The sequence below is a fragment of the Mandrillus leucophaeus genome, unplaced genomic scaffold (assembly GCF_000951045.1).
Source record: "Mandrillus leucophaeus isolate KB7577 unplaced genomic scaffold, Mleu.le_1.0 Scaffold48, whole genome shotgun sequence".
NCBI lineage: Eukaryota > Metazoa > Chordata > Mammalia > Primates > Cercopithecidae > Mandrillus > Mandrillus leucophaeus.
This window is the reverse complement of record NW_012105142.1, coordinates 3,459,474-3,478,012: the sequence shown is the minus strand read 5'-3', so window position 1 is coordinate 3,478,012 and position 18,539 is coordinate 3,459,474. Positions and strand designations below refer to the sequence as shown.

The window sequence follows — 18,539 nt, the reverse complement described above, 5'->3', positions numbered from 1 at the left end:
CATCTATTCATCTATGTATTTACTTCTTCATCCACTAAATAAATATTTTGTTAAGAATATTCAGTATTAGACAACAGCACCAAAAATCTGCTGGGTGCCCCCAGCACTCAGGTATCCAATAGGAATACAATAATAATAGAAGGAGACATTGTCACTGCTGTCACAGAGTTTATGGCTAATGAGAGACAGAAATGGAACAAGTGGCTATTCTATGCCCTTAATGAATGAAGAAGTGAATGAGTGGATTGGTAAATCCCTTTTCTCTGTCACTGCTGGGCACTGGGACCTGTGGAGTCCAAGAATGCTGGGGTGAACAAGCAGTTCCATAGATCAGAGGTTGCACATGCCAGGCCTTCACCAGCTGGGCTTCTGGAGTGAGATGACAGGCTCTGCACAGTCTGCTCAATCTGTCCCCAGCCGCTGAGGGCCTGCCCAGACTGTGCGAAGAGCACACAAGGGCAGGGCTCCCTCCCGGGGACTTCGGCAGGAGCAAGGCTGGCAGTGACAGCAGCTGTGGCTGGGGACAGGGCCTGGGAGTGTTCGCTGCAAAGGGCGGCAGGGAGGTGGGGGCAGGTGGGAGGGTGGATAAATAGTAACATGATGGGGATTTCAGGGGGTCAGATACAGGCAGTCCCAGGCTCCCTGCCACGGCCAAGCACGGTGTCTGGAAAAAAAGACATGGGGCAAGTTTCCCAAGGTCTGGGCAGTGCCCTCTGCACCTACTGTCCCAGGTGCTTTGCTGGGGGCCTGGGCTGGCCCTGCTTGCTGTGAGTATGCCAGGGCGGCCACCCTGAAGCTCAGCTGATGCTGGCCCAGGGACACTTTGTTTCTCGGCCACAGGACCTGGCCATAGCTCATTTTCTTTCTCTCTTTAATTCTCCACCTGCTCTGGGTGCCCTGTTCCCAGCTCCAGATACCCTTACACTTCCTGCACTTTCTGAGGCACACACACGGCGGGCTGCAGGGGGGCCTGGATTTGGAGCAGGAGCACTAGGTGGGTGCCTGGTCACTCTGGGCCTCTAGGCTTTATAACGCTCACTGTGCAATAAAAAGGAGGCCAGGAATCCCTCCCTCCAGGGCAGGGCTAACCGAGGGAGCGCAGGGAATGAACCTCAAACCTGTGCAACATCAAACACCCTGGGGCTCCCCTGTCATGGACAGCAGGCTGGCTTCTTTACTGAGCACAGGTAACACAGTCTGCTGAGCACACAGGGATCTGAGTGTGGGTAACAGGGGCATCTCTGGGTTCTAGGGAGGCCGAGAGACTTGCCTGGGACAGGGACATTTGGCTGTAGATCAGAGAAGTTACCCGAGGAGGGGATGGGAAGGAGAGGATGGATGCAAAAAAAAAAAATAATAGGGTGTGCAAGGCTCTCTGCTGAGAAGGAGCTTATTAAATCCACATGGCCTTCCTTCCGGAAAACTCTGGAACATCATGCATAACATAGATAAAAATCACTTCTCCTTGACACAGACAAGGAAAGCCCTGGGGAAAGACCCATCGGTGGGATTTCAGACCCCTGGGCAAATGGCTAGGAGGCAGTTGGGCAGGGTGAGAAATGCATGCTTGGTGCCCATGGTGGAGTGCCCATTCTGTCCAGGGCACACAGGAGAAGGCTCTGCCTGCCACCTTCTGCTTCCCACCCGACGCTTCTGGAAAAGCGCAAGATGGCGCATGGCTCAGCACCCCAGGGGTGTGCGTGGAGCCTTCTGGGCTTAGGATGGTCAAGATTTAGATGAGTTCGGTAGAAGAAAACAAAGATGGTGAGGATGCAAAGGCATAAGAAGGATACAATGGACTTCGGGGACTCCAGGGAAAGAGTAGGAGGGGGGGTGAGGGATAAAAGAGAACACATTGGGTACAGTGTGCACTGTTCTGATGATGGGTGCACCAAAATCTCACAGTTCACCTCTTAAATAACTTATTTATGTCACCAAACATCACCTGTTCCCCAAAAACACATTGAAAACAAACAAACAAACAAACAAACAAAGATGGGAGTGCTTTAGTGTGATCATGGTCAGGGAGAAGGCTGGAAGGGCAGAGGAGTAACCAAGGGCCCCAGGGGGTGTCTGAAAGGGAGGGCATATTTGTTTATCAGCAGGATTCCTTTGGTTTCCAGTGATTGAAAATTTAACCCAAACCAACTTAAACCACGAGGAGACCTGTATTGACTCATGTCAGTGCAAAGTATGTAAGTGGTTCAGCCTCAGGTGCTACGTGATCCAGGAGCTCAAATGTCACCAAGCATCTGATCTCTCTCCTCCCTTACCTCCTCAGCACTGGCCTTGTCCCCTAGTGCTGCATAACTACATTGCCAGCCACTTAGACTCTTCTTGGTAGCAAAACAGCTGCCACAGCTCCAGATCTCACTGAGAGTGTCTGAACCATCCTTGTAGCTCCCTGACAAGCCCTAGTTATCACTCTCGTTGGCCTGGAATCATGTGATGATCTTTGAACCAATTACCGAGGCTGGGGGATGGAACATTCTGAATGGCTCAAACTGATTTTATAGTCAGAGGCAGGGAGCTGGCTACGTCTCACCCAAGCTGCAGGACTGAGTAGGAAGAGGGGTTCTCCCATGCAGGGACTGTGGTGGGCGTGGATGCAAGGATGTGGGTGTCCATGCAGGCATCTGTAGCTGGCTGTGGAGTCTGGACCTGATTAATAGGTGTGAGCAAGGGTGCAGGAAGTCCCAGACCCTACTAGGAACCCTGAGCATGGAGTGGCATTTTCAGGGTTCCCCTCCCAACAGAGCAGCGGTGGGTTGGGGCTGGTAGCACACCCTGGCCGGGCATGGCTGTGGGAGCCTCCCCAGAGGTGCCCTACCTTGGCAGGATCTCTGCATCTCCTGAGGAGCTACAAACAGGTAACGCTTGGCTTCCCCAGGCCTGCGTTACGAAAAGCTTGAGTTTGAAAATGCTCTGGCCATTAAAAACCTGCTACTGACTTTAACGGCAATAAAATATCTGCTGTTTATGAGTAATTAGCCACTTCTGGAAAAGAGCTCTATTCCTTTAAATTTATGGGGTGCCTTGATTTATGCATTTCATGGTGGGGGGATGTCATGTTACATCACATCAACCTGATGTAATTTGATGCAAATCAAACACATGAAGGAGTGCATGGAAACGCTTTCTCCTGCCTCCTGAAGTGTGTTTTTATATGGGGGGAGGTCTTTGGTCCTTATTCCATCTTTGTTCTTCTTGCTTTCTTTATCAGGAAAGTCTTAGGCGAATCTTTACCCTGAATGTCCTTGGTCCTGAGTGCACTGGCTGCAGCCTCTGACCACCCTTCAGGTGCTTCCAAGGGGACTTCACATCCCCGAGGGTGGCAGAGATGTAAATATCTGAAGCTATTTAATGAACACCCACACCATGCCCTAGGTTGCAGGGGCCTGGGGAGGCCAACAGCGAGACGTACTTCCTGATTTTAAGGACCCCAAGGTTGGTTCCTATACACAGGACATGGTGTAATCAATGAGTCTGATTTCATATTGTCTGAGAGGTGAGCATGGGGTTCGGCAGGGGGAAGATATATTTTGAAAGTCTTTCATAGCTTCTGAACCTCTGCCTGACAGTTTAGAGGGTAGAGGTGAGGGTATTCAACAATCTGTTGGTGGGACTATGTATCTCTTTGTCTGTGTGCATTATTTCTTCTTTAGTCCACCCACTCATTTATCTATCAATCCATCCATCCATCCATCCATCCATCCATCCATCCATCCATCCATCCAACATCCGTCTGACACCTACTAAATTTTTGAGTGAAGTAACCAAGAAAAGTAAGACACAGATGCATATCCACTAACTTGCTGTGTAACCATAGGTGAGTCATCCCCTACCATCTGGCCTCCATGTACCTATGTGTAAAATGGGCACATCAGACCAAGCGTCTAGGAGCTAGATGATCTCAGATGTTTCTCTTGCTCTGCCATCCTCTGTGCCATTGTCCCTTTCCTCAAGGAACATCTCTGTGCAAGGACAGAGGGTGTAGACAACTCTCATTCATGGGATGCAGAGGTGCTTGCCAAGTAGTTGAGGAGAATGTGGGGAAGAGTGATGGGAAGAGAGATAAGGTAGGATGCAGCAGTGGCCCTTTGGTGGAAGCCTCCGGCATGAATCTGGGTAGTTTGCCCATAGGAAAAACAGTGAGTTTTGATCTTTGATCTTTACACTTAAATGGAGTTATCTCATGGGTGTAGGGGACAGCAAGTGGAAAAAGCCTGGCATCGGGCTTGGAGCACCACCCCTAGTCAACGTGAGCTTGTTGGTTGACTCTACATGTATCCCACCCTGTTGGCTTTCTTGGCAGGACTGCTGGATGGGTTTTACTAGGATTCTTGGGGTCATGTAGAAAGCACACACCTTGGTCTTCTAGCATGAGGCCCTTTTCTGTTCCTTTTGGTCTCAGGCATACTAGCTTTCCAGAATGCCCAGTGTCCTAGCCTGGCTCCCTCAAAGTGACAGGCAGTGGTGTTCAAGCATCCTGTGTAATGGCTCTGGGCTTCTGACTTTAGACGGGAAGTTACAGTTGAAACAAGGCCACTTGACCTCCTTCCTGGTTCCACCTTGGGTGTGCCTCGAGACGATGGAGGAAGTTTAGGTTCTCACAAAGTCCAGGTTCAATCTGTAATATAATTATTTAAAAATGGAACCTTGCTATCGTTTTGATTTGAGTCTTCTTGCTTTCCGGTTAGGAGTGACATTTTTGTGGTCATGAACCAAATTTTGTTTCTTCCGTGAGTTCCCTGCTCACCTGCCTTTTGTCCAGGTTTCTAATGGGGGTGTTTGACTTTTCCCTGTTAGCTGCAAGTGCTCTTAAAAATACAAAAGGTAAAGTTACTAACTCCTTGCCTACCACATATGCCTGTGAGTGCCGGACTTCCATGTGGCTTTGGAACAGGTGACTGTGAGCAGGACTGAGGGTGATTGCAGGCCTGATAGAGGCCGCGTCAACATGCAGATAGTGACAGGGGAAGGAGGAGGAGAGGCAGGAGCAGACGCAGCCTTTGCAGAGCACCTGCTCTGTGCAGACGCTGCTTCAAGTACTTCCTAGCAGTGACCTCACTCATCTTCCCAGGTACCTTAGCATTGCCACTGTAGCACGTGCATAAAGCTGACAAGGTACCCCTCGGAGCTCAGTTCTTCTGGAGTAAGATACTGTACACCTTCTTGAAGCAGCAGCAAGTTTTCCTTTGTTACCCGGAGTCCAAGTAAAGAGACTCCTCCAGGAGCCCAGAGAGTAGCAGTGGCTGCCCTGCGGGGACCACAGTGGCTGCTGAATGCTGCTTGCAGCTTGGGCAGGTGATACTTCCACGCCAAGATACTGCAGTTACAGACTGCCTTGGGGTTCTCTGAAGGCTTCTCCTTAGGACATAACTTCTGGCACCTGGAGGTGGGGGTAGAGGAAGACGTTGATGTCAAGTCCCTGGTGAGAAAGTACAGCGTGTCCAACATCAGATGGATGGTGCACTGAGGGTCCTGGACCAGCCCATGAATGGCGTTTTCTCCCTTATGTGGAGAGAAACATTAATTGCTTCATTTTAGAATATATCCCTGTGTTCAGCATCAGCGAAATTCAACGGCAGATTGGTGATGGTTCAAGATCAGGGTTTGGCTACAGGGTCCTTCTCTGTCAGGTGGGCCTCAGAGGCACCCACAGGGGGACAGACAGAGGGGCTGAATTCAGGGTCCAGCCTGGCCAGCCTCCTTGTCTAACACACTGAAAGCCATGATTCAGAGAGGGGCCAGGACACCTGAGGCCACATGGCTACCTGGATGACCATGCAGGTGTGGTTTAAGGGGGTGGAGGAAGCTACAAAGGGAGGATCCAGGCCCACTGATGTGTGGTGGGGAGGCCAATTGTCTTGGATCCTGGCCCTGGGGCTGGCTGGGAGAGGAGGTGAGTGCACCTGGGCTGGGGAGAGGAGTCATTCATTCAGTCAGCGCTTCTTGAGCACCTGCTAGTGTGAGGCTGTGCTCAAGGCACTTGGGAATGTTGTCCTGGTGGATATGTCATCATCACAGAGAGGATGCCTTAGCTGCCCCTGAGGGCATCCTATTTGGTTCCAGTTGGCCGTCTTCTTCCCGACACTATGCAAGGATCTAGATCTTGGGGTGAAGTGAACTGAGATCAGGAAGAGACCTGACACATCAAGGAGGACTTCCTGGAAGAAGTGGTATTTAATTTCTCTCAAGATTACTAGGCACAAGGGCAAGGAGAGATTGCAGAGAGGATGTTCCCAACAGGGGAAATGATATGCACAAAAGGATACCAAGTTGCCCCTCTCTGCTTCCTGAGAAAATGGAGTCCTTTTTCTTTCTTTTCTTTCTCTCTCTCTCTCTTTTTTTGTTTTTTTAGATGGAGTCTTTTTCTGTCACCTAGGCTAGAGTGCAGTGGTGCAATCTCAGCTCACTGCAATCTCCACCTCCCTAGTTCAAGAGATTCTCCTGCCTCAGCCTCCTGAGTAGCTGGGACTACAGGCATGTGCCACCATGCCTGGATAATTTTTTGTATTTTCAGTAGAAATGAGGTTTCACCATATTGGCCAGGTTGGTCTCAAACTCCTAACCTCAAGTGATCCGCCTGCCTTGGCCTCCCAAAGAGCTGGGATTATAGGTATGAGCCACCTCTCCTGCCCATGGGAGTCCTTTTTCAAAACGCTAATAGGTTGAAGCAAGATGAACTGGAGGGTTCTCCATCCTCAAGTCACACTTTACTCCCCCTTCTTTCCTGATCATGGTTCGAAATTGGTCTTTGTCCCTGGAATCCATCTATGGCAGCAACACCCCCACATCTGAGACAGTAGCCCCCAGCAGCCCTGGTTCCATGAGCTGGGCCACCTGCAGCCGGCGCCCTCAGAACCCGCGTTGAGGTAGCCGTGAGTCAGTCTTCCCTCCTCTCCCAGGAGGCCAGCCCGGCAGAGGCCAGGCCAGTCTGGTGACCTATGCAGGAGCTAGGGATGCTAAACTGGGGACCTCAAGGCCAAAGAGGACCGAGGGCCTAGCCCAGCCCTCGCCAGCCTCCATCTGTTAGCCTCAGCACAGAAATTGCAGGCAGCAGGGGACCCGATGGAGTGCCTGGGTTTTCTGCTCAGTAATGATCGTGCATACTTACCGGATGATGTGTATCTGAGCTTATGTCTTCGACAGGTGCCCCTGTGGACGAATCTCCCTGGGATGACTTCTATAAATATTTCAGAATCAAGCCCCCTTTGATCACTCTTGCGTATGTGCATTTTACATTATATTTAGTTTTGCACCGAATCAAATCTGAGGCCTCTGTGAAATGAAAATAAACTGTTCGACACGATATCATAGTCCACAAGTGCTCAAATGTAAACGGCTTTAATCAGGGGTAAAGGAGCGGGGAGGTGTAGCCTGATGTCTATTCCCTGGCTGCTGCTGCACCAGGGAGGGGTCCTGCGGAGGCCAGGGCCTCTGGTTCCCAGGGCAGGGGCTGTGCGCTGGGGCTGGTGCAGAGAGCCAAGGCGGGTTAATAGGGGATTAAATATCTAACTTCCTGCCATGACCAAGTCTGCTTTAAAAAGGGAGAAGAAAACCAGCGAGAGGAGAGTAATCAATACACTCCTGACAAGTGCTGGTATCTTTTTCAGTTTTGCATTATTATGTTAAAGATAGATCATTCATTAAAAGCATATATATATATACACACACACACACACACGCACACACACACACACTCAGAGAGAGAGAGAGAGAGAGAGAGAGAGTTCTTGTTGATCTCCTTGGTGGGGTGGACACAGTTCAGATAAAAATCCATTACAGAGAATTAGAGGGCTATCTCCTTCCCAAATCATCCCATCTGGGTGAAATGGGAGCCCTGCTTCACAGCCTAGATGCGGGGTGTGAGGGCTGAGTTACCATTCCCAAACTGCAATCCATGGATGTGACACCCTGGGTGACCTCCCCTCTCCTGCACAGTGACTGGTCATAAGCTTAGAGGACCAGGGGGTTTGGAAGACTTTCCATAGGGTGGGGATTCTCTATGAGCTACAGACAGGAGGCTGGCAACCCACCTACTCTCACCAAGCTTCCATTCTGAGGAAGCAGGATCACCTCCAGCCCGGGTCAAATCCAGGAAGGCTTCCTGGAGCACATGAAGCCAGGATGAAGCTGGGAGATGTGGGGAAAGTTTCTCCCTCTACTTTTTCACCATCAAAAAGAAGGCAAGGGGAGACCAACGCCTTTTTCCAAACTCTATGCTCTTCTTTCTCATGCATGGGGAGCCCTCACCACCGCAAGAGCTGTGACCTTCCGATGTTTGGTTTGTGGTCCAGGAGTTTATTTTCATCCTTTACTGGTTTACCATCTTCTCTGACTCACACTGGATAGAATATTGCCTTTTCTAGCTGCTCATAGACAGAAGGGATGTACAGTTTTGAAGCTGTTCTCTTGTAAGTTTTCTGGAGACATGACCATGTCAACCCTATAGTTGGTGGCTGCCCTAGTGGAGGCTCTGTGGGACTGACTGGATAGTCTTAGGACCTCAGCCGTTGGCATCTTTCTTATAGGAACCTGGTAGAAGGACGGGTGAGGCTCTCCCTGGCAACGTGAGGCATGCATGTTACGTTCCTCCTCTGTTAAGAGCTTCTTAAGCTGCTCTTTTGCCCCAATGTAAACTCCATTACACTAAGATTGGCTTTCAAGTCTGCACCGGCCCATGCCTCTGCCCTATCTCCTCTCTGTCCCCAGAGCACTCCAAGCTCCATATACATTTTGTACATGCTGGTCCCTCGGGCACATGTGGCCTACTCCTCCTCTCTACCTGGTGACCCCCTCAAGGCTCGGCTAAGGCCTGTCTCCACCACCGCCTGCCTTCCTTTCTCTCTCCTGCACTTCCATTCCATTGTGCCCAGCATGCTGAAACTCTCTCCAATTCAGCAGGTGACCCGAGCTTCATGAGTCCATCCATCTTTCCCTCCCTGAGTCAGCTTTTAAAGGCAAGGGCCTGGTCTTGCTTGTAGATCTCTAGATGTACCCATATCTTGCCACACATAGGCATTACAAAATGTTATCAAAAGATGCCACTCCCACTATATAGATCCTCGGATAAGACTGACAACAGGAGTGTTTCGTTTGTTTGTGTGTTTGTTTGTTTGAGATGGAGTTCACTCTTGTTGCTCAGGCTGGAGTCCAATGGCGCGATCTCCGTTCACCGCAAGCTCCGCCTCCTGGGTTCAAGAGATTCTTCTGCTTCAGCCTCCTGAGTAGCTGGGATTACAGGCATGTGCCACCCCACCTGGCTAATTTTATGTTTTTAGTAGAGATGGAGTTACTCCATGTTGGTCAGGCCAGTCTCGAACTCCCAACCTCAGGTGATCTGTGCCCCTCAGCCTCACAAAGTGCTGGGATTACAGCCATGAGCCATGAGCCACCATGACTGGTCAACAGGAGCATTTTTATTAACCACCTTTACATGCCTTAGTCATGTCCTTCCCCTCTCAGCATGTCCTCTGCTACCAGATAAGGGGGCTTCTGGATCTAAAAAGCTATGCTAACTGCTGTGGTCAGCATCTAAGAAGTGTTACTGCACAGGTAGAAAATGCCTCATTTTCTCTCCCACAACCCCCTGTGCCCTCTCAAAATCCCTTGAAGTGAATAGGACAACCTATCAGTCTTTTAGAGAGAAAAAGAAACTGAGGCTCTGGCAGGGAACCAAGGTCACACTGACGCTAGTGGGAGAGCAGGCAATTGGGTTCACGTCAGTGGAACTTCAGGTGTCATTCTCTTTCCATTACTCCAGTCTAGTTGGAGGAATAAGCCACCTGACTCTACAAGAGAATGTGGAATAATGTATCAGCCCTTCTAGATATTAAGAAAACAGAAGAGTCTAAAGATAATTTTTGGGGGGTGACCCTCTGGTCTACCAGTCAGTGAGTAACAGACCTGCTAAATTTCTCCATCTGTAGTGCCTGCCATGTCTGCCCCTCATATTTTCACTGCCTGGCCCATGTCTTTGTGCATCCTCTGTTCCTTGGCCTCCTCAGAGCCTGCCCATAGCTGTGGCTTCCTTCTTTCCAGGCACTTCCCAAATGACTGAGCTGGCTTCCGACTGTCGTTATCCAGCCCAACAAGAATAAATATGTTGCAAAAAGCCAGCCTGGCCACTAGCATGTCTGCATGACTTAACTTTCTGAGCCACTGTTTCCTCATCTTTTGTATTGGCATTCCAATACAATAACATAGCACCAATCATCTAAGGTTGTATAAGGCTAACATGAGATAATGATTGTGATGTATCTAGCAGTGTTGGCAGATGGTATTTTGATGAGGAGTAGGAAGATGATGAAGATGAGGATCCTGTTAATGTATATAGTGATGGTGGTGGCCATGATAGTGATGATGGCGGTGATTTTGGTGATAATGATGATGATGGTGGTGGTGGTGATGATGATGGTGATGGTGATGATGGTGGTGATGGTGGTGATGGTAATGATGATGATGATGGTGATGATGGTGGTGATGATGCTGATGATGGTGATAATGATGGTGATGATGCTGGTGGTGATGATGGTGGTGATGATGGTGATGATGGTGATGCTGATGCTGATGATGGTGATGCTGGTGATGGTGATGGTGGTGATAGTGGTGAGGATGGTGATAATGGTGGTAACGATGGTGATGATGACAGTGATGACAATGGTGATGGTGGTGATGCTGATGCTGGTGATGGTGGTGATGATGATGGTGATGGTGTGATGCTGCTGCTGCTGCTCATGGTTATGATGATGGTGATGGTGGTGATGCTGCTGCTGCTGCTGCTGATTGTAATGATGGTGATGATGATGGTGATAGTGATGATGATGGTGATAGTGGTGGTAATGATGGTGATGATGACAGTGATGATAATGGTGATGGTAGTGATGCTTATGCTGGTGATGATGGTGATGATGATGGTGATGGTGGTGATGCTGATACTGGTGATGGTGGTGATGATGGTGATGGCATGATGATGATGCTGTTGATGGTGATGATGATGATGATGCTGGTGATGCTGGTGATGTTGGTGATGATGGTGGTGATGCTGCTGCTGCTGCTGCTGATGATGATGATGGTGATGATGGTGATGATTATGATGATAGTGATGATGATGGTGATAATGGTGGTAATGATGGTGACGATGATGGTGATGGTGATGGTGATGATGGTGATGCTCTTGCTGCTGCTGCTGCTGAGGATTGTTGCTTTTTATTGAGAGGACAGTCCATAGTCTTAACAACTACCCCATGTGAACTTTTCTTCATTCCATCCCCAGCACCTACTTGCCTGGCTTTGTGTGTTATGGGCAGGAAGTGATCCAGGGATCCAGACCAGAAGTCTTCTCTACTCTGAGAAGATGACAGGAGAACCCCTTTGTGGCCATTTTTCTTTTCCATCTGATGTTGTTGTGCGCTCATTATCTGTATTCATTTCTGGGCTGCAGTTTCAGTGGAGACTCCAAAAGCCACAGTGATTGCCTTTGAGAATTTTTTTTTTTCACCAAACCCAAACCAAAAATGGTCACATCTTTGAGAATTTTGAAGTTATCCAAAGTTTCTAGGGAGAAGACACCAAATTCTTTTCCCAAATTCTCCAACTCTTGTCCCACCAGCATGGAACCTGCCTAGGGCTCTGTAGGACCACATACTAAGCCAGACCAGCCAAATCCTGCTCACTACTCAAGGCAGTGAGGGCCTTGACTTTGGCCAATGTTCCATCCCCAAGGGGACACTTGGGAATTTCACTACAGTCTGCAGCTTGACTCTGTTGGTTACACAGTTGTCATTCTCCACAGCCTGATTTGAGTATGGTGTTTTTGTTCATAAATTCAGCAAGGATTTAACTGTTTCTGGCCCTGTCTAATGGCATTGTCTACACATCAGTCAAAATGGAACAGGTCACCCGCGCTGCCCTCCTGTTCATCTATTAATCATCTGGCAAATAAACCACTCAGTATCCTGCCCACCCCGGTAATGTTTGTGATGTAATTTGTTTGGATGCCCAAATGTCACTAGCGTTGATTGTAAGAGATGAAAAAAAAAATGCACTTGCTCAGCATAGCAAGCTCTAGGCCAAAATGTAAGCATGAAATCTCTGGTTTATTTTTGTAATAATGTTTACAGCTGTTTAATGACCCTGAAAAGGTTCAGTAGTCTGGTGTTCTGTATTTCAGAACAGGAGTGTATTATGCTTATAACAACCTTAGTTAAACAGTTTGAGCTACAACAATTGGAAAAATAGTATTTAATAAGAAGCCATGGTATTCTAGGTGAAATTGTCTTAATTACTGTTTACCCTCAGCATAAGAAAGCAAGGTGGGCTTCAGGGACAGACTGAGGGTCACGTGAGCCTCCAGGAATGGGGTCTGCCTACTACTAGAAGTGCATGTTATGAGATGATTTTGAGTAAAATCCACAGTGGTGTTTGGAACCCCCCTTGCTGTGAACCCGAGTCCTAGACCCTGCAGAGCAACTTGGAGGTCAGGGACTCCTGCAAGGCTTCCGAGGTAGCAGTTTCACCCACATCGATGAAAAAGGGAGTATATTTAGTTGTGCTTGGCTAGACAACAATACTTGATTTTTTAAAATCCAGTGCAAATGGTTATTTTGAAAGCATTTTATTTTCCAACGATTCTTTTTCGTGGTATAAGGAAAAAGCTCTTTCATACAACTTACTGGCAAGATCTATATTTTTTTGGACTATTCATAAGATTACTTTTTTTTCTGTGCTAGCAAAATGAAACTGTGTTTTTGTGTAAAATTTATTTAGACTCGTAGCAGCTGGCATTTCTGGTGTCCTGATAGTTTTAAATTTCATTTTGAGTGAAAGATACAATTAGGTTCTCTATTGGAAGAGTTAAGTGAAAACTTTTGTCATTGATATCATAGGAAATAGTCTTGAAGGCAGAAATGCAAAATCAAAATAACCATTAGCACCATCAAAGGCAGCTGAATGGCTCACAGTACCTGCAATGATGGCAGTGATGAGACAGAATGTATTTTGATAATCTGTGTACCCAATGGTGGGTTTCATTTGCTGAGTGTGAAATTGCATTGTTCAAGAAGAAAGCCTGTAACGTTTGGAAGCCTTCACTGGGGCCCCTGCCTGTGTTTAGAGGTGCAGCCCAGGAGTTCCCACGTTGTGATGAAGAATCCCGTGGCCACCAAGAGCCTAGCTTAGTTCTTCATCAATATTGGCTGTCGAGTTGAGTCCCCAAGGTACCCCATGACTCTGTGCTCAGAAAAGATCGGGGCCGGGGGGGATGTTGCCATATTCCTACGCTGGGGAGATGATGCTGCAGACACAAGAGTTTACAGTGGCCTTTAACTGTCCAGCCTCGGTAAGGACATTTGGCTGCCTTCGCAGAGTTAGGTAAATTATGTATTCATTGGTTCCTTCCATCAATCAACCAGGGTTTATTGATCCTCTTCCTTATAGGTTTCAGGCTGGGGCAACGAACTGAAGGCCAGGGGCAAACTGTTCTCACTGTTTAGTAGTTTGTTTGCTTGCTTTTAATTGTGCTAAGGGTTTTCCTGTCCAGGTGAACTGGTTCCATGAGTTCTTGTGGAGGTTACTGAAAGTCCTGGCTGCCCAATTGCATTAAGCCCAGGATCATGGCCTGCCCTCTGCTGGCCCCTGGCTTCCGTTTTTAAAATTTTGATTCGGGGGTACGTGTGCATGTTTGTTAAGTTACATGGGTATATTGCATAATGCTGGGGACTGGGCCTCTAGTGCACCCATCGCCCAAATAGCAAACATTGTACCCTATAGGCAGTTTTATCAACCCTCCCTCCCCACTCTCCCTCCCCACTTTTGGAGTCCCCAGGGCCTGTTGTCTCCATCTTTATGTCCATGTATACCCAGTATTGAGATTAGCTCCACATGGATTAAAGACTTAAACATAAGTTATGAAACTATAAAAAAATCCTAGAAACACCTAGAAAAACCTCTTCTGGACATCAGTCCAAGTGAATAATCTGTGGCTGCGGCTCCTGGGTCACGCAGCGCTGAATGAAGGGTCAGTGGGGCGTGTAGGCTAAAGTGCTCTGGCAGCGGGGTCGGGGGTGTGCTGTGGCAGGAGGCCCCTCCAGGGATATTCCCTATGAGGCCTGTCAGGGAGCAGCATGGTCTGAAACGGAAGGCTTACTCCGTGGTGGGCTGGGGAAAGGGGTAATAAGACCTTCCATCAGGTCTTTTTTGAAAATTAAAAAAATGATCTTTTAAATTATTTTTATTTTTTGAGACAAGGTCTCATTCCCATTGCCCAGGCTGAAGTGCAGTGGTACGGATCATAGTTCACTGCAGTCTCGACTTCCCCAGATTCAAGTGAGCCTCCCACCTCAGCCTCCCAAGTAGTTGGGACTACAGGGATGCACCGCCAAGCCTGGCTAATTATTTTATATTTTTAGTAGAGATGGGGCTTTGCCATGTGGCTTAGGCTGGCCTCAAACTCCTGGGGCTCAGCCTCCCAAAGTGCTGGGATTACATGTGTGAGCCATTGCATCCGGCCCCTTCCAACAGATCATCTCGTTTGCAGGCAACTCCACTTCCTCCAGGCCCGTGAGCTCTTATGTCTGCAGTTGGATTCAATCTTTTAACAGTAGGATTAATGATGCCTTAGTTTCCCAGTGTAGGCATTTGTATACATTTCTAGAGGGCTACCAGGTAGGGACTCCCCACCCTTCCCTCAACACAGACATACTTAATGTGCTTACACACACACAGAAACACACACACACACACACACACACACACCCCATCAGACACCAAAGCTGAGATGGTTTCTCTTTTCCCCAGCTTTGCATTCAGCCTCAAAGGGACCTTTCATTGCTCCCCTGTTACTTGTGGACACTCACTCACACTGGCCTCTTAGATCCACAGGCCCTCGAGGGCAGGTACATGGAAGGCCCCTGGCAAATACTGACTGAATGGCTAAGGTAAGGAATAAATGCACTCTGGATGAGTGAAGTGTCAAGGCTGGAGAAATTGGGGCTGACCCAGGTTTTGCGAGTCCCAGGCCGGGCCTGGGGCCAGCTTGTCCTGCCTCGGCTGTTTTGGCGCAGAGACAGCACACCAATTACCCCATACTCTTTCCAGGAACTCGTGCTTCCCTTTCTTGCTCTAAGTCGAGCAGCAGGCGTCAGTTACGACTGCCCCATTGCAGCGGCCTCAGCTGCACCTGCTTGAGGAATCACAGAGGATTCTGATCTGACTATCGTGGTCCTGCTTCCCAGTAAGGCTCCGTGTAAGCTTCTCCCAGGCTTATTCAAGGGCTGGGGACCAATATCCTGGAAGCGTCTCCTGGGGAGCTGCCAGCTCCTCTGAAACCCTGGGATCTCCCATGGGCAGTGACGGTCAGTTAAGTTCTAAAGGGAACCATTGCTTTGTCTCCTAGTGTTCAGCAATTGGGCCATCAGGGGTGGTCCAAGCCTGGGGTGATCACCATGGACACCTAGACTGGGAAAGTTGGGGGTGTAGACTCCCTTCCCTCCCCTCCCCTTTCCTCCCCTTCTCTTCCCTTCCCTTCCTTTTTTCTGTTTTTCGTTTTTTTAGACAGAGTCTCGCTCTGTTGCCCAGGCTGGAGTGCAATGGCATGATCTCAGCTCACTGCAAGCTCCGCCTCTCAGGTTCCAGTGATTCTCCTGCCTCAGCCTCCCAAGTAGCTGGAATTACAGATGCCCACCACAACCCCCAGCTAATTTTTGTATTTTTAGTAGAGACGAAGTTTCAACATGTTGGTCAGGCTGATCACGAACTCCTGACTTCAAGTGATCCGCCCACCTCGGTCTCCTAAAGTGCTGGGATTACAGGCATGAGCCACCATGGCTGGCCAGGGGTGGCTTTCCCTTGGTGGTTTCTGAACCTTCAGCTTCTCAGTGGTAGCGAGAGACCCTTCCAACTCTGTCCGATTCTGATTGTAGGTGCTCTTGGACTTGTGCAGAGGCTGAGGTTAGGTCACATGACTGATTGTAGGTGCTCTTGGATTTGTAGGAAGGTTGAGGTTAGGGCACATGACTGATTTTAGGTGCTCTGGACTTGTGCAAAGGCTGAGGTTAGGTCACATAAGGTTGAGGTTAGAGTGAGTCTCTATTCACTCATTCATCCGTTCACTTGGGACATACCGAACCTAAGGGAAGCCAGCTCTGCATAAGGACCCAAGGCTTCATCCTTGACCAAGACAGATATACCCTCTGCCTTCACGGGAATGAAGCATGTCTGTAAAAGGATCAATGACAAAATGTTGCCCCCATGGTAAATGCTACGAAGAAGAAAGTAAAGTGTTGGGACAGAGAGGGGCTGGGGTGTCAGCCTCAGACAGGGTGGGCACAGAGGGCTTTTGTGAGAAAGGATGTGTGAGCTCAGACCCACATGAATAAGAACAGAGCCAACTATTAAAAGAGCCAGGGCAGCATGCATGTTCTAGAACATTCTATCCTCAGCTGACAATCTAGCAAAGGCATTTAAAGACCTTAAAGAGGTTACTTAAAGCTTTGTTAACTCCGGCCAGGATGGATAGATAGATAGATAGAATGCTTGATAGATTTGAACAAAATAAAAGAACTCCATACTCAAACCAAACCTGAAAACTCCCATGTTCCTTAGTTGATGAGTTGAGCTGTTACTTGCATAGCATGAATCGTGGTGGTGTTGGGGGACATGGTCTTCAACACCATGCCCCTCATCCAAGCTGATTTGCAGTCTCGCCGCATTCCACATTCAGCCTTCTCTCCCTCCTGCTGAATTGGCGTCAGCTCATCAGCGGCAACCTGAAAATAGCCCGTCTTCCTGGATTCATGTCTTCTGAGCTGGCCAACTGGGTAGCCTTTGGAAGTGGGCCAGCCCTGTTGGCCTTAGACTTTCCAAACTTCCACGGAGCTGTTGGGTAGAATTCTGAGCAATCCTGTGTGGCTTCAGGGTCATGATCCCTGTTGGCTCAGAAGAGGAGCCAGTGCAGCTGTATGGGGCTTGAAGGTGGAGAGAGGGTGCCAGACAGGGCCCTGGGGCCACCAGTCTCTGCCTGGAGCCTCCAGCAACCTCTGTACACTGTGCCTGCTCCTCCCTGCTGGATAGTGGGTGTCATGAGTCCTGGGGCTGGTAGGTCTTGTCCACCATCATGTCTCCAGTGGCAAGGCTAGGGACTGGCACATGGAAGGATCTCGGTAAGTTTGTTGAATGAATGCAGCAACCTCCATGGGATATTAGCTTTTTTCTGACCAACCTCCAAAATGGGCCTGTGTGTTTTAAGAAAATTTGAGTGTAGACTGCCCCCAGAAACAAAAAGGAAAGATGACAAGCTGGAAGCCTTCTCCTATGGCAAGTGCCCATGCACCTTTACATGTGTCTTCATGCTTTGCACAGTTGTGCATATCTTTCATTCGTAGACACAGTTGGCCCAGCACCACCACTGTAATCCCTCGGCCGCCTGGAAATAAACATTCATGGCTCTTTCTTCCCTTCCCTTGCAAGATAGACTCACCACCCTACTCCTCCTGCCAAGGAAGTCAGATCTCCCATCGGAGACCCTCCATGCCACGCAGTCTCCTGTCGGGAGGCCCAGCAAGCAGCAGACCCTGCCGAGCCTGCCTGTGCTTCCTCCACAGTTGAGCTCTGTCCCCACAGGTCCCCCTGGTTAATCGCTTAGCCCAGAAATCAGTCCTGGCTGGGGTTAAGAACAGCTCCTGGACCACCTAGCTGCCCAACACATCTAAACAATGGGATGCTAGAGGAGGGGTGTGTGCAAAGATGATTCCAATGGCAGGAAACAAATTTGGAGTCCTTCAGGTGGAAGACATAGCTGGAAATGGAAGGACCCCAGGCAGGGGTTCATTGTCTTGCAAAGTTGAGCTCCCCATATGCTCCAATGTGGAAGGGGCTGTTTCCTCTGCCCTCCCTGGAACCATCTGGTTTTAGCCATTCTGCACAGGCTGGAGAGGGGGCAGAGAGGACTATTAAAGACAATTATGCAGACCAGCTTTGAACGATAGTGTTTAACAAACAACTTTGAGTTCTAATTTTCTGCAAAACACATACTGCAGGTACAATTTGTACTCATTATTGTATATTGGGAAAGTTATTAAAAACACTCAAACTTGGTTGAGACTTCCTATGGCATCATCCCTGGATTTTAATGGGTTTTTATCTAGTTCTATAAAAGATCTCTTTAAACCCAATCGAAGTCCCTGCTTTGGATATCTTGCCACTGAAGGATGGGAAGAGCCCCCTTACAAGGTATCGGTGTTTCCTTTGACCCAAATTTGAACAACTTCAACAATCTGCTAAGATTCCGTCAGGAGATAATTTACACTTCTTTTGATGGGCACAGTTACCAAATGACAAAATAACAGTGTTTCGTAACATAAGGGTTAAATCTTAATCTCTGAGGTTTGCAAAGCCGCTACTCGCAGTCTCCTTAAAATTTAATATACCTCGTTAATGCTTCCTTGCAAACACTGAAGGATTTTTATGATTATAATCATGTGTTACAGCACCTAGTACTGTTTCTAAGCAGCATACTAATCAGCTTAATGAGATAT

At 48.5% G+C, this 18,539-nt stretch overlaps 1 protein-coding gene across 1 annotated transcript in view; it reads left to right on the top strand.

Annotated features, from left to right (window-relative positions):
• The window catches only part of ZNF536 (zinc finger protein 536), a 195,736-nt gene that overhangs the window by 55,184 nt on the left and 122,013 nt on the right, over nucleotides 1–18,539 (top strand). The window lies entirely within an intron of this gene.